Below are 12,864 nucleotides of genomic sequence, written 5' to 3'. Positions count from 1 at the left end.
TGAAGAGATTTCTTATTTGCTTGTCGCCCTTAGCTTGCGACACTTCTGTGTTATTGTCAAAGTATTGCCATTGTTTATCTCATAATAAAACTCAATTATGCGATTTGTTTGAATGTTTCCTAGCGATCGGAGAAGGCATGTTTCCTAGACCCCACATCTTTACGTCAAGGCAGGATTCTACATCAACAAACCCTATAACAGTGTCCAAAGATAAAGCATAAAGGTGGTAATGGAAGAATCACCGATATCTTAGAATCTACTGAGGCTAACCAGAATGTGCAATGAGAAACCTAAATGTAAAGTAAGGTTTGGAGGCACAAGTCGGAAAGTTGCAGTTTGGAAACAGTCGTAAAAGAGCGGGGCTGTATCTCCCAAAAACTGTTGAACATGATATTGAAAAAAGGATCTAAAATCAGTATAATCGATCGGAAGATGTGTAAGTGTAAGTGGCCAAGTGAAACTGTTAGCTCTTGCCGATGATATCACGAAGGGGGAAGATGAACTAACAGGAAAAATTTCAGTTTGATTTAAAATGAAAGAGGCACAGAAAGTGAGTTTGAGTGTAGTCAGGATAAAACAGAGTGTATTATTGTAACAAGAATCAAGGAAGAGGAAAGGAAAGGATCACTGGCAGTCGAAGACATGGAATTTAAGAAGAGTAGGTTCTCTAAAGGTCCATGAAGTACGGCCAATGGGAACGACTACACGGAGCAAGAGACTGGATAAAATCCACAGGGACGTGTCTATTCTCAACGGACAAAATAGTAGAACCAAACTACTAACAATAATAACAAAACTCTTCATGTACAAATCATTTGTGCTTTTTGTGTTAATATATGAGGCTGAAATATGGACATTTACTATTGACTTTCAGAAAAAAACATGTTAAGATGAATCTTTAGGCTTGTGTCAGAAAATGGAATTTTTAGATCGAAGAGCACAGCTATCCACACATTGCAGCTGTAATAACGAGGGAACAACCGAGTGGCTGGGACATTTACTGAGGAGAGAGCAAAGGCTAGTGAGGAGCGGTGCCAAAGTGAAGGCTGCAAGGAACGAGCCCCTAGACCACGTGGTAGAGAAAAACTGAGGTGAAGTGGATGGATGGAGTCAAGAAAGACATGGTGACAATGGGAGGAGATAAGAACGAGACCATAGACAGAGAGCAATGGAAAAAGCCAAAGGGCTGGTAATGAACTGAGTTCGGTTTATGCTGTCAACTTAGGTAGTATATAAGTAAGAACAGTAACCAAAGACATAATTCCTAAAGACCTAAATGTTACTATGTTTGTGCTAAGCGGCGCCATGATAAAACGAGGTGAACACCATCGAGAAAATTTCTGAAGCGTTTCAGGGAGTATTCTGGTGCAAAAAACTAATGTTTCTCGCGGCTTCGTTACAGAGTTATAATGCAAATACATTTTATTTGCTTTCTTACACAGTTGTCATAGTTTCGGTTATCACTCTGAATACTGGTTTGATCCAGCTCTCCACGCTTCTCTATCATGTGCAAGCCTCTTCATCTCTGCATAACTACATTAACCCACCAAAAACTTGTTCTCCCTCTATAATTTTTACTCCCTGCAGATCCCCACATCACCAGATTGACAATTCCTTGAAGACTCAGAATGTATCCTATCAACTGAGACGTTATTTTAGTCAAACTGCGCCATAAATTCCTTTTTCCACAATTCCATTCCGTACTTCCTCATTTGTTATTCAATCTACCCCCATCCAAACTTTAGCGTTTACCCATGGCACCACAATTCAAAAGCCTCTGTTGTCTTCAAATGAAAGTATATGCTTTCAGAGACCTTTCCAAGTTGCAGGCATGTATGATGTGTATGTGCAGACTGAAGCGAGAAATGAAAATTTGTGCCAAGGGCTGGATTCTAACCTGTGTCTCTTGGTCACTAGGCAGATGAACTAATCACTGCGCCCCAGTGGTACAGTGGGTGTGCACAACAGACAGAGTACCGTAGCACACCTCCTCCTCAGTCCAAATTCCCATTTACTTCTCAGTCCACTTAATATTCCCCCTAAACTCGAACAGCATCGTAGAGGGACTCCATTTCTATTCGAGTTTAAGGGACAATACCAAGTGGGCTGAGAAGTGAATGAGAGTTCAGACTGAGAAAGGAGGTATGCTAGGGCAATCGGTGCATCTGTGTTAAGTCACTCTGTCAGGGTGGCTAGTGGTAGGGGATCTGCCTAGTGTGTACTGTGCCTGGATCTGGGTCCTGGCCTTCATACAAAATTTCATTCATAGTTTCATTCTGCATGTGTACATACTATTTTCTCCTTGTCTGGGCTGCTTGTTGTCCATGCTTCGGTTCTGCAAAGGGCTACGTTTCGAAATACTTCACTTTGTATTCGATGTTAACAGATTCCTCCTTTTCAGAAAAGCTTTTCTTGCTATGCCATTATTTTTTATTTTATTTTCCACGCCTATTTCCACAGGACCAAATTGAGGAGCAAATCTCCAAGGTCATGGAACGTGTCAGTACTCTCTACTTTGGCCATGGTCTGTTATTCTGCTTCCTAAATAGCAAATTCATCGAATACTTCTAGTATTTCATCTCCTGATCTAATACCTTCAACACTCTCTTATTGAACTCGTTTACATTCCATTGTCCTCCTTTTAGTTTCTTCAGTATTTATGTTATAATCTTTTTTGAAGACACTATACATTTAGATGTCTGATCTTCCAGTTCCTTTGTCCTCGAGACAGTTACAATGTCAATATCGAAACAAACAGTTTTAAATTTTTTCTCCCAGAACTTTGAAACATTTCCCCATTCCTCGTTGATTACTTTCACGACTTGCTCAGTGCACAGAATGGATAAAATCTGGAATAAGTGAATAAAACTGTCTCATTCTCGTCTTTACTATAGCTTCCCTTTTAAGTTTTTCAGCTTTTATAACTGCAGTCTCATTTCTGTACAGTATTTTGACCGCGTGCTACGTTCAAAATTAAAAAAAAAGTCTTACAGTCAAAATTCCCAAAAGCTTTCTCTAAATCTACGAACGCTATAAGTGTAATTCTTCAACATACCGTCGAGGAAAATTCGTTTAGTCTCTCTTCTTTCTTGTTAAGAGGACCCAGAACGTCCTATACAACCAATGTTAAATGTAAGGAACATTTTCTTATGAACTATTAACACCAGAATGATGAAACTTTTACAGTATAATATTACATATATTTAATACCACGTACCATATGCATTTTAATTTATTGGTATTTTTGGGAAGATATTAATTATTTTGTTACTGAAAATAATTGACACATTTTTTGGCATAGTATCTTTGAAATAAAATCTGTTATCAATTACGTTTTACAAAAAGGCTATGATACAAGCTGTATATTGTCACTGTTTAATCACTTGAAAATTTTAAGTCTTTATCTCTAATAGTTTAGCAGAAAATCTTCCTTATATGGCAAAAAAGTGAACTTGTGGAGAACGAGTTTAAAGTTTCACTAATATTTTAGTGGAGTCCAGCAACATAAGAGGGGTTTTCACTGTCACTAGATATCTCCCCATCTAGCCTTCTTTTCACACCTTTCATTCTTTGTCTGACTTGCCTCTCACACTAATTTCCTTTCCTTTCAGCATCCCGTTTCCTCTCATTGTCTATCGACATCATTGCACTCACCATGTACTTTCTGGGCATCACATCCAACTTCTGCAGCACATTGCACTTTATAATTTTACCTTTGTTGTATGTAGCAATGGCATCATATACCCCAAAATGAAGAGTATGAATTTCCACAAACACATTTTTTGGGATTCTGGTCCAAATTACATTATTCACACACTCATTTTGATTTTGTGTACGTCCATGGAGACATTTCTTCAAAAGTTCAGTTGCAGAAAGATCTCTGAAAATTGGTTTTATAGCCTTCATGACAGTTTCTGGTAGACTGTGATGATGCTTGTATACACGTTCAGATCCCTGATATTAGTCGTACTTGCACCAGGAATTGGGTCCCTGTGGGCATAGTCCATGTAGTGGTTCCTCTTCAGTCGATAAGCTGTGGTAGTAAAGTGCTATTACAGCCTTTTCCATTGCATCAACACTGTGAGTATTTTGTCTTATTTCCAGTCCATAGTCTCTCTGCAATCTGTTCATTACCTCGTCTGTCAATCTTTTAGCTCCACCCAAAGATTTTCCATCACTGAGTACTTGGCCTTTCATTGTGGTCTTCAGTCGACGCAGCCTTGTTCCCATACGTTTCTGAACGTGATACATGTACTCCTGTTTAGTAGCGGTAATATCAGTTCCATAATGTTTCAGCTCAGATACAGCAGCAAAAGGCTTCGAATCACCATCACCCAGGAACTGTAGGTATCTGACCTTGTACCACAGAAGAGAGCGACTGAAAATGTCTTTGACACCGGAAACTTGCATGGTCCCACTAGACGCACTGTAATTCATTCGACAGTTTTCTGCATGCTCATCCTTCACTCTTTTAGGATACCTACAGTGCTTGGATTTAATTACAACATCTATAACTTTTGTAGTATCAGCACTTGTTGCCGATATTACCCCATTATGTGAAGTGTGCCCGCGCTTCTGCCACGTACCATCTAGTGAGACAGTCAGGTCCCGAGGATACTGAACATCTGGAATTTCTTCATTCACCGCCACAGCCTCCTCCACTGCTTCTTTAGTGGATTCTTGGGCAATATCTTCAACACAGGATCCAACAACCGAGCTATATTTTGAGATTTTCGTTGGTGGTGGTGGTAGATTCATTACACCACAAAACATTTGACCAGCAGAGTATCCCTTAGCGATTGAGTTTAGAGCATAAACCCATCAAATATTTACACCATAGTACTTTCTTCTCTCACAATCAGTTTCACCTTGGCCTATTTCGACATATTCTGAGTTCCAAAATGAAACACTGTAATGACAACTAGTGCAATGGAGACAGATTTCTGTTGCAAGTCCTATGTGTCGCTTGACATTTACTGACATACTCAATTTGCAACATTCCTTACACAGTACTGAACTCTCAATCACCTTTGAGAGCAATGAAATTTTAATTATTTCGTTCGCACTATCCTCACTACACTTCTCCAATAAACTACAGTATTTTTCAGTTGATCCATGCAACTTCTTGCTTGTGCTACAGGCAGGAGTATATTTCACTTCATGAATAACCTCACTATTTTCAGAATCAGTTCCCTAGGCCGGAGAAATTGTCACAGTTCCACTAGTGTACCTCGGAGGAGGTTTCTTCCTCTCGTAAATTCTGTTAGTAAATCGAGGCATATTTGATAAGTTCCAGTTACGCAATAGAAATACAACACAAATCGTGAAATAACCACCAAATGCTCAATGTAAACGACAGTATCCAAAGACTACAATACGCAGACAACACAATTGCCTAACAAATCGTGTTGCCAACATAATATAAAGTCTTTGGAAAGACCGGAAGTTTTGAAAAACGATGTTTTCAATGAACATGTACCCATGGAAATTCAATGTCGCGAGATGCTCTCTTCAGCACATTATTGAAAATAATATTTTCAATACTTGGAGTTGAGCTACAGGTAAGATTAATATGTCATTTTAAAGAGGAAACTCTGCAGTTTTTTATTTCACAATAAACTGAAAACCCAAGATTTCATCATTTTTAGGTTCCGGGTTCCCTTAATATTGTACCACGTTTGTTTCCCTTATACGGACACTCCATATATTGTTTCCACCTTTCAGCTTACCCTTCCTTTCACTTGCCACCTGAACACTTGCTATTCGTAAAGCCACTTCTCTTTCCTCTGAAGTTCTCATATTTTTTCTATAGACGGCATCTACCGGTCCCCTTGTTAAGCATACTTCTGCAGCTTAGAATTTGTTCTCCAGCAGGTTCTGCAAAATCGTTCTGATTTTTCTATCCTTCTTATTTTTATACGTCTATATTCCTTTTCGCATTCTTCGTTTGCTGCATTTTTGTACTTTCTCCGTTTTCTAGTTAAATTCAGTGTCTCCCTTGTTGTACAGGAACTCCACCTAGGTCTTGTCTGTTCACCTATTTTATCATCTGCCACCTTCACTAACTCCTATTTCTTCCATTTCAATCAGTGGTTGTCTAACGCTCCACCTAAAACTCTTAAAAATCTCTGTTCCTTTCATTTATCCAGGTCCCATCTGTTTAATGTCTTACCTTTTTGCAGCTCCAATAGTTTTAATCTGCAGTTCGTCACTAATAAACTATTGTGAGAGTACGCATCTGCCACTGGAAAAGTCTTATATTTTAAATTCTGATTTCGAAATCTCTTTCTTACCATTAGATAAGCAGTGACATCTTCCTTAACTGCCTCAATAATTTCTCTTATCCTCTCACAGATTAACTCATACATTATCTGTTCATCTTCTGCAGAACTAGTAGGAAAATAAAGTTCTACTACTATGATGGTTGTTGGCTTCGTGTCTGTCTTAGCATCGATAATGAGTACATTATACTATTTTCTCATTCATTATTACACCTACCTCTGCATTTCCACTAATCGATTTACTATTTATGACTCTGTGCTCTCCTGACTGGAGGTCTTTTTCATCCCGCCACTGCTCTTCACTAATTCCCTATATATCTAACTCCAACTAATACAGTTCCCTTTTAAATTCTCTAGACCTCTCGACACATCGAATATCGGTTTTTTTCCCTGATGACGACATCGCCGCCCTAAGATGCGAATGGCAGAAACGTTTTACCCAACAGGATTACATGATCACTAAGATGTACAGTAGAGCAGCATGCCCTCACGAAGAAAAGCGGCTGTAGTTTCACCTTGTTTTCAGTCATTCACAGTACCAGGACACCAAGTCCATTTTGGCTAATGTTACAGGGCTAGAACAGTCAGTCGACCAAAGTATTGCCCGTTCAACAACTGGCTAGGCCGTTGTCGCTATACAGAACCCACGGAATAGTCTTTCCTCTCCACAGACACACCACAGCTTTCCCAATTGTGGTCGCACCTACAGTGAAAGAGGTGTATTACGTAAAATCTGAGATGTATACTACAAAAAACAGGTTACTGCAAAAACCCACAAAAGAAACATACTTTGGCAACAGTACGACATTGGGGCGTTTTACCGTTGCACTGTTCCACAGCTTTCAATGAACCCATACAGAAGGAGCTTACTAACCAACTCTTCGTTGGTAACTCATCAATACTACTTTGTATTTCTCTTAACGTACGGATAACATTGCCAGAAAAAGTAACCGGAAACTCAATCGAGCACTGCTGAATGCGAGCATCATGGTGAAGAATGAAGCGGGCATTACGGTGGTCAATAGCAGATGTTTTCAGTGAATGGAAGAAATTTGATGAAAAAGGAAAAGGCAAAACACTGTGCATGCTATCGACATGTGCACTCCTGTACTGCTATTTTCAGTGCAGTACAGATACAAAGACAAGTGTAAGTGATAAATCAAACGAAGTATAATTAGACTGAAAAGGGGCCTCCGGAGAAGATATCAGGTCTCATGTGTTATAAAACAAACTTTGATGTGTTGATGTTAGAGTTCAGGTTTACAGTCTATAATATCTGAAAGCATCCATGCTCTAACATCTAATAAAACATCTATTCCTCTTTATAATCTTCTGTTTCATTACCAAATTAAAATACGCTGATGACTGCTTCATAGCTTGTTTGTCCATCTTTGGGACGAAATACACCACTAACTCTACGTATCGGGAATTTTGCAGTCTGTTAGTAGCTTTGTGGAGGCATATGGCATTAGATGTCTACACACAGGTTATGTAATTCACGTAAATATCGGGACGCTGATTTGCGTGCGCGGTGATAGCGCCAGACAGCTACCCAGATGGGTTCCATAAATTTTGCATCAGGCGAATTTCGACGCCGAGACATCAACGTGAATTCAATATAATGATCCTCACACCACTGCAGCACGCTTCTGGCTCCGAGGCACGGACAATTATACCGCTGAAGACATTTAAGCATGATGGCATGCAGATGGTTCGCAGCTATCAGAGTGTCTTCGATTACTACCACAGGTCACATGCAAGAGCAGGAGAATGTCTCTCGTAGCACAATACTGCTCTAACCAGCCAGCGTCCGTGGAGCGCTGCACGTTTCGAGCCGTCGGGCACTGCGATGACGGCGTTCGTGGAGACGACCTTCAAACTAGGGTAGCAAAAATGCGAGTCACCCGAAGAGACCATATATTTCCTCTGACCGAAAGATGAATCCCAAGGTCCCATGCCCACTGAAATTGTAATTGAAGATGTAGTTGGGTCAGTATGTAAATACGTAGGGGTGGTTTGCTGTTCAGGAATGCACGATGAATATCTTGCTGTGAAACACTTGTGAGTGCACCAGCAGTGTTCTCTTTCGGCAGAGATGCTACAAATTACGGTCTATCCTACTTTACAGACCAGACAAACGTCCCAACTCCACTTTATGTGAACACCCGTGGATCTCCAACCATTAAGCGCCTAGTGGTAGTAGTCTCACTGTCCTCCTCCCTCTTTCCGTAGACGCTCACAACAATAGCACGTGAACATTCGACCAGCTTCGCCGTTTTCGAGATGCCCGTTCTCAGGCTGTGTGTGATAATAATCTGCCCTTGGTCAGATTCACTTATCTCAATGAATTTCCCCATTTGTCGCCGATATCTCCATGAAGGCGATTCCCCTTCCCTGTCTGCTCCGCTTACATACTTCTGTTACAGCGTCACGTGGCCGCAACGCCATCAGGCGGCATCCAACGTCGCCGTTGCCTGTGGTCATAATGTTTTGGCTTATCACTGCAACAGCTTCTATATAAAATGTATGTTGTAAATACATAACAGGTTTTTGGGACCTGGAGTAGATGTATCTCAAAAAAATTCGCGAGACCCTTTACAGAGCTTCCAAGTATTCTGATGTATTGTAGACATTACAGATATGTCTAGTAACAGCCGTCATGTAGGGCAGAAAGATTTTTCGATCTAGACTTGAAGAAATGTCGAGCCACGGGTTCATTGGTGTTAATGCTTGGCCCTCAGGAGGTGAGATCAGCAGCCTCATTTGAATCTTTACTATTGAGGCAGAGAGGCAATATTTTCTGACGCAGTCGAATACTGAGGGTGCTGATCATCTAGAACTAAGAACGTCACATGCCACACTCTGATATATTCATAACGTGGCGTAATACACTCACGAATTAAATCTCTTACAAAACACATTGTTGAAAAATCCTTCAGTAATTTTAATCATTCAGAGCTCCTAATAAGTTGAATTATGTCTTCTTTTTTGGATCACCGCAGGCTGCCGGATTCGTCACTCATTTCTTCCGTCATTGTGGGTGAGCCACAAAAATTCTCAACGTACTGCAGTGGCGATTCTTACAATAAATACGTTGTGCAATGCAAATAGCTTTGTTATGAAACACCGAAATGCAACGCTCTAAATTGAGTCCTGGGATTACTTGTTACAACATACACAGATCGTCCAGAACATTATGACCACCGACCTATTATCGATAGAAACCCGACCAGGTGACAGCAGCGTCACCTGGAGAGGAACGACAGCTGGTCAGACTCATGTACCATTCATGTAGTATCAATGGACGTTGCTGTCCGTTTGTAGAATTGGGACAGCGAGTGACGTATCTGAGCTTCACTGAGGACAAACTGATGGCCCGGAGGCTCGGCACGAGTATTTTGGAAACTGCTCGACATCTCGGGTGTTCGAGGAGTGCTATGGTGTATGTCTTCAATAGGTGGTAAAGCTGGCACCACGTCCAGACGTCTTGGGGTTGGGTGACCTCTCGAGTATAGGTGTGTGTGAACACTCAGTGTACCGGACAGTCATAACGATGGGCCTTCGCAGCCAATGACTCCTGCATGTGCCAATGTTAACACCACATCAGTACCTACGACTGAAATGGGCGTGATGTGATGAATCCAGATACCCTCTTCATCATTCTGGTGGGAGGGCGCCAATTCGTCGCTTTCTATAGGAACAGCCCCTTGACACGTGTTGTACTGGACGCCTGGCGATGGCTTCATTATGCTCTAGGGAATATTCACGTCGTCATCCATTGGTCGTGCAAAATATTATGACGGTCAAGGAGTGTCGTACACTGGTTGCAGACTACGTAGTCCCTTCATGATGATCATGTTTCCCGATGGCGCTGGCAATTTCCTGCAAGATGATGAGCCAAGGCTGGAGTCTGTTGGAGTGGTTCCAGTAACACAATGCCGAGTTCCAATTGATATGCTGGCCCCCCGGGCTACCAGATCTGAACCCGATCGGACACGCCTGGGATGTGATTGAAGGTTGCGTGAAATCACGTAACCCCTCCCCCCCCCCCCAAATCCCTCCCAGTATTTACGGGAATTAGGTTACTTCTCAGCAGATGTGTTGCCACTTCCCTCCAGCGATCTACAAAGGCCTCATTGCTTCCATGCCACGATACGTAGTTGCTGTTACCGTGTCAAATGCCAGCTGGAGAGAAACGACAGCTGGTGAGACTCATGTACCATTCATGTAGTATCAATGGACATTGCTGTCCGTTTGTAGAATTGGGACAACGAGTGACGTATCTGAGCTTCACTGAGGACAAACTGATGGCCCGGAGGCTCGGCACGAGCATTTTGGAAACTGCTCGACATCTCGGGTGTCCGAGGAGTGCTATGGTGTATGTCTTCAATAGGTGGTAAAACTGGCACCACGTCCAGATGTCTTGGGGTTGGGTGACCTCCCGAGTATAGGTGTGTGTGAACACTCAGTGTACCGGACAGTCATAACGTTGCTGTTAGGTAGGTGACCGTAATGTGGTGCCTTATCATTGTGTTCTTCACGTAATGACCGAGCCAGGTGACGATGTGGTAAGGCTCTTCATCCTCATTCGGGAGGACGTCTGGAAGAACACCCGCAGAGCCATCCAGATTTTGAATTCCAGGTATTTCCCTAGATAGCATAAGCTGAATACTGCGATGATTCCTTTGAAGCGACGCGGCCGATTTCTTTCGCTGCTCTTCTCAAATCGAAACTCTTGCTAATGGCTTACTTTTCTACCTTTTCGCGATGACCGCACAATATTTACTTCATGCGTTCCACGCATGAATGGAATAGAAAACGGGAGAACGGAGAACTATGCACCCTCTGCCACATACCGTCACTCACTCACCGGAGTACACATGAAGTTATTCATGCAAGCGTCAGTTAATTAATAAATAGACTTTTATATGCTCAGATCTACTAGCTTAATTGTGCATAATGTAGAGAATTCAGCTAACTGCTAAATTATGTATTAAAATGTTTCTCTCAATTTGAAACAACAGCCTAGGCAGGAAAATTTCTTCTTTATAGTTAACAAATAAAAGTTTAAAATATTTCAGACATTAGGGAATAATTTTGCCGCATGAATTTGCACCTGGATCATGTTTAATGGTTGTCGCACCTACATAAATTTTAGGGTAAATAATTCAATTACCACCATCGGTGAATAAGATTCATTAATGTAGTTCAGTCAATCTTGCCGCATTGTGCTGCAGCAGCTTTTGTCAATTAAGAGGACCGTTGCGTCAACAATATCCCTTTACAGAGCTGATATTAAATATTACCTGTTTATTTGTGATTTCTCTAATAAGACCCAACATTTTCTACGTCGACTGTTTACGCTGAAATGTGTACTGAATCAGTGCTCTAGCGAAGGATTAATTTCCTTTAGATTGTATGAACTTTGAAAATTCTAAGTTACCTTAATGCAAGTTAATACCTGCGTTGTTTTAATTACAGCGTCGATATTATACATTCTTGATAACTGCGATTGGGAAAGATATTGATCTGAGTTTGAACATAAAGAAAATGTAAACTCTAAGTTTAACTATTCAGACTAAACTCACTTTTTGTATCGAGTGGTGACCGTGATTAATATTGTTGGTTGATCGAGTGGTGATCGTATTTAACATTCATATTTATTTGATAATAAATGTGATAGTCGCGAGAACTACAGGATCAGATGGGACTTAATCTAAAACTTGGACGTACTAGTTTAACAGCCTTAATGCAAGGAGGTTGGAATAACCATCAATGTTTTAACCTTTTCTATTATGTCGCATTGCGTTGTAGATAAAATACAAGACTCAGTATACCTGAAAGTATTTAGTTTGAATAAGAAACATACGTTCTTCTTGAGCCAAAGAAACAGTTCCGTTATATTTCAATATCGAGGAGACGTACAGCGCTTGCTAAACCAATAGTCGTATCTCTATGAATTATATTTGGATACACCTTCCCCAAACTAAGTAGTTAGTCAGTATTCACATTGGAAATCGATTTTTCTCAGCACGAAGACACGTTATCACCACAATATTTGTTGATAGTATCGATTTCTTATCGCTAATGTGTGAATAACATTTGATATAGACTAACTGGAACGGACACACCAAGAAGGCCAATGAAGTAAGATATTGATGAGCTGCAGATTTTTTTTCCGAGGTCAGTTGGACATAATGAATTTGTCGTGTTACAGTGTCATGTAGCAACAATTGACTTTCAAGATCGTTTACAGACTACGAAATCTACGTTAGAAACGAATGCAATGTACATAAAATTGCGAAAAAACAGAAAAGTTGAGCAGAAAACATTTGAATCCTGGTTCAGATGATTTTGGAAAAATGCAAATGATACACCACATGTCAGTCGATCGTTTGTACAAAGTGATAAAGATTAGCGAAGCCCATCATCTGAAACTTCAGTGTCTGCAGAGAAATTATTTCACACCAGTGGTAATGTGTATTTCCCTCTTTCAACATTCCACAGTCACCAGTTCTTCTGCTGTGATATTCGGAAGGACCCTACGTTCTTTGCTGAGTGCACTATAATCAACGTTAACATG

This window comes from Schistocerca nitens, chromosome 9 (genome assembly GCF_023898315.1).
Source record: "Schistocerca nitens isolate TAMUIC-IGC-003100 chromosome 9, iqSchNite1.1, whole genome shotgun sequence".
Taxonomy (NCBI): Eukaryota; Metazoa; Arthropoda; class Insecta; order Orthoptera; family Acrididae; genus Schistocerca; species Schistocerca nitens.
This window is presented reverse-complemented; position numbering follows the sequence as displayed.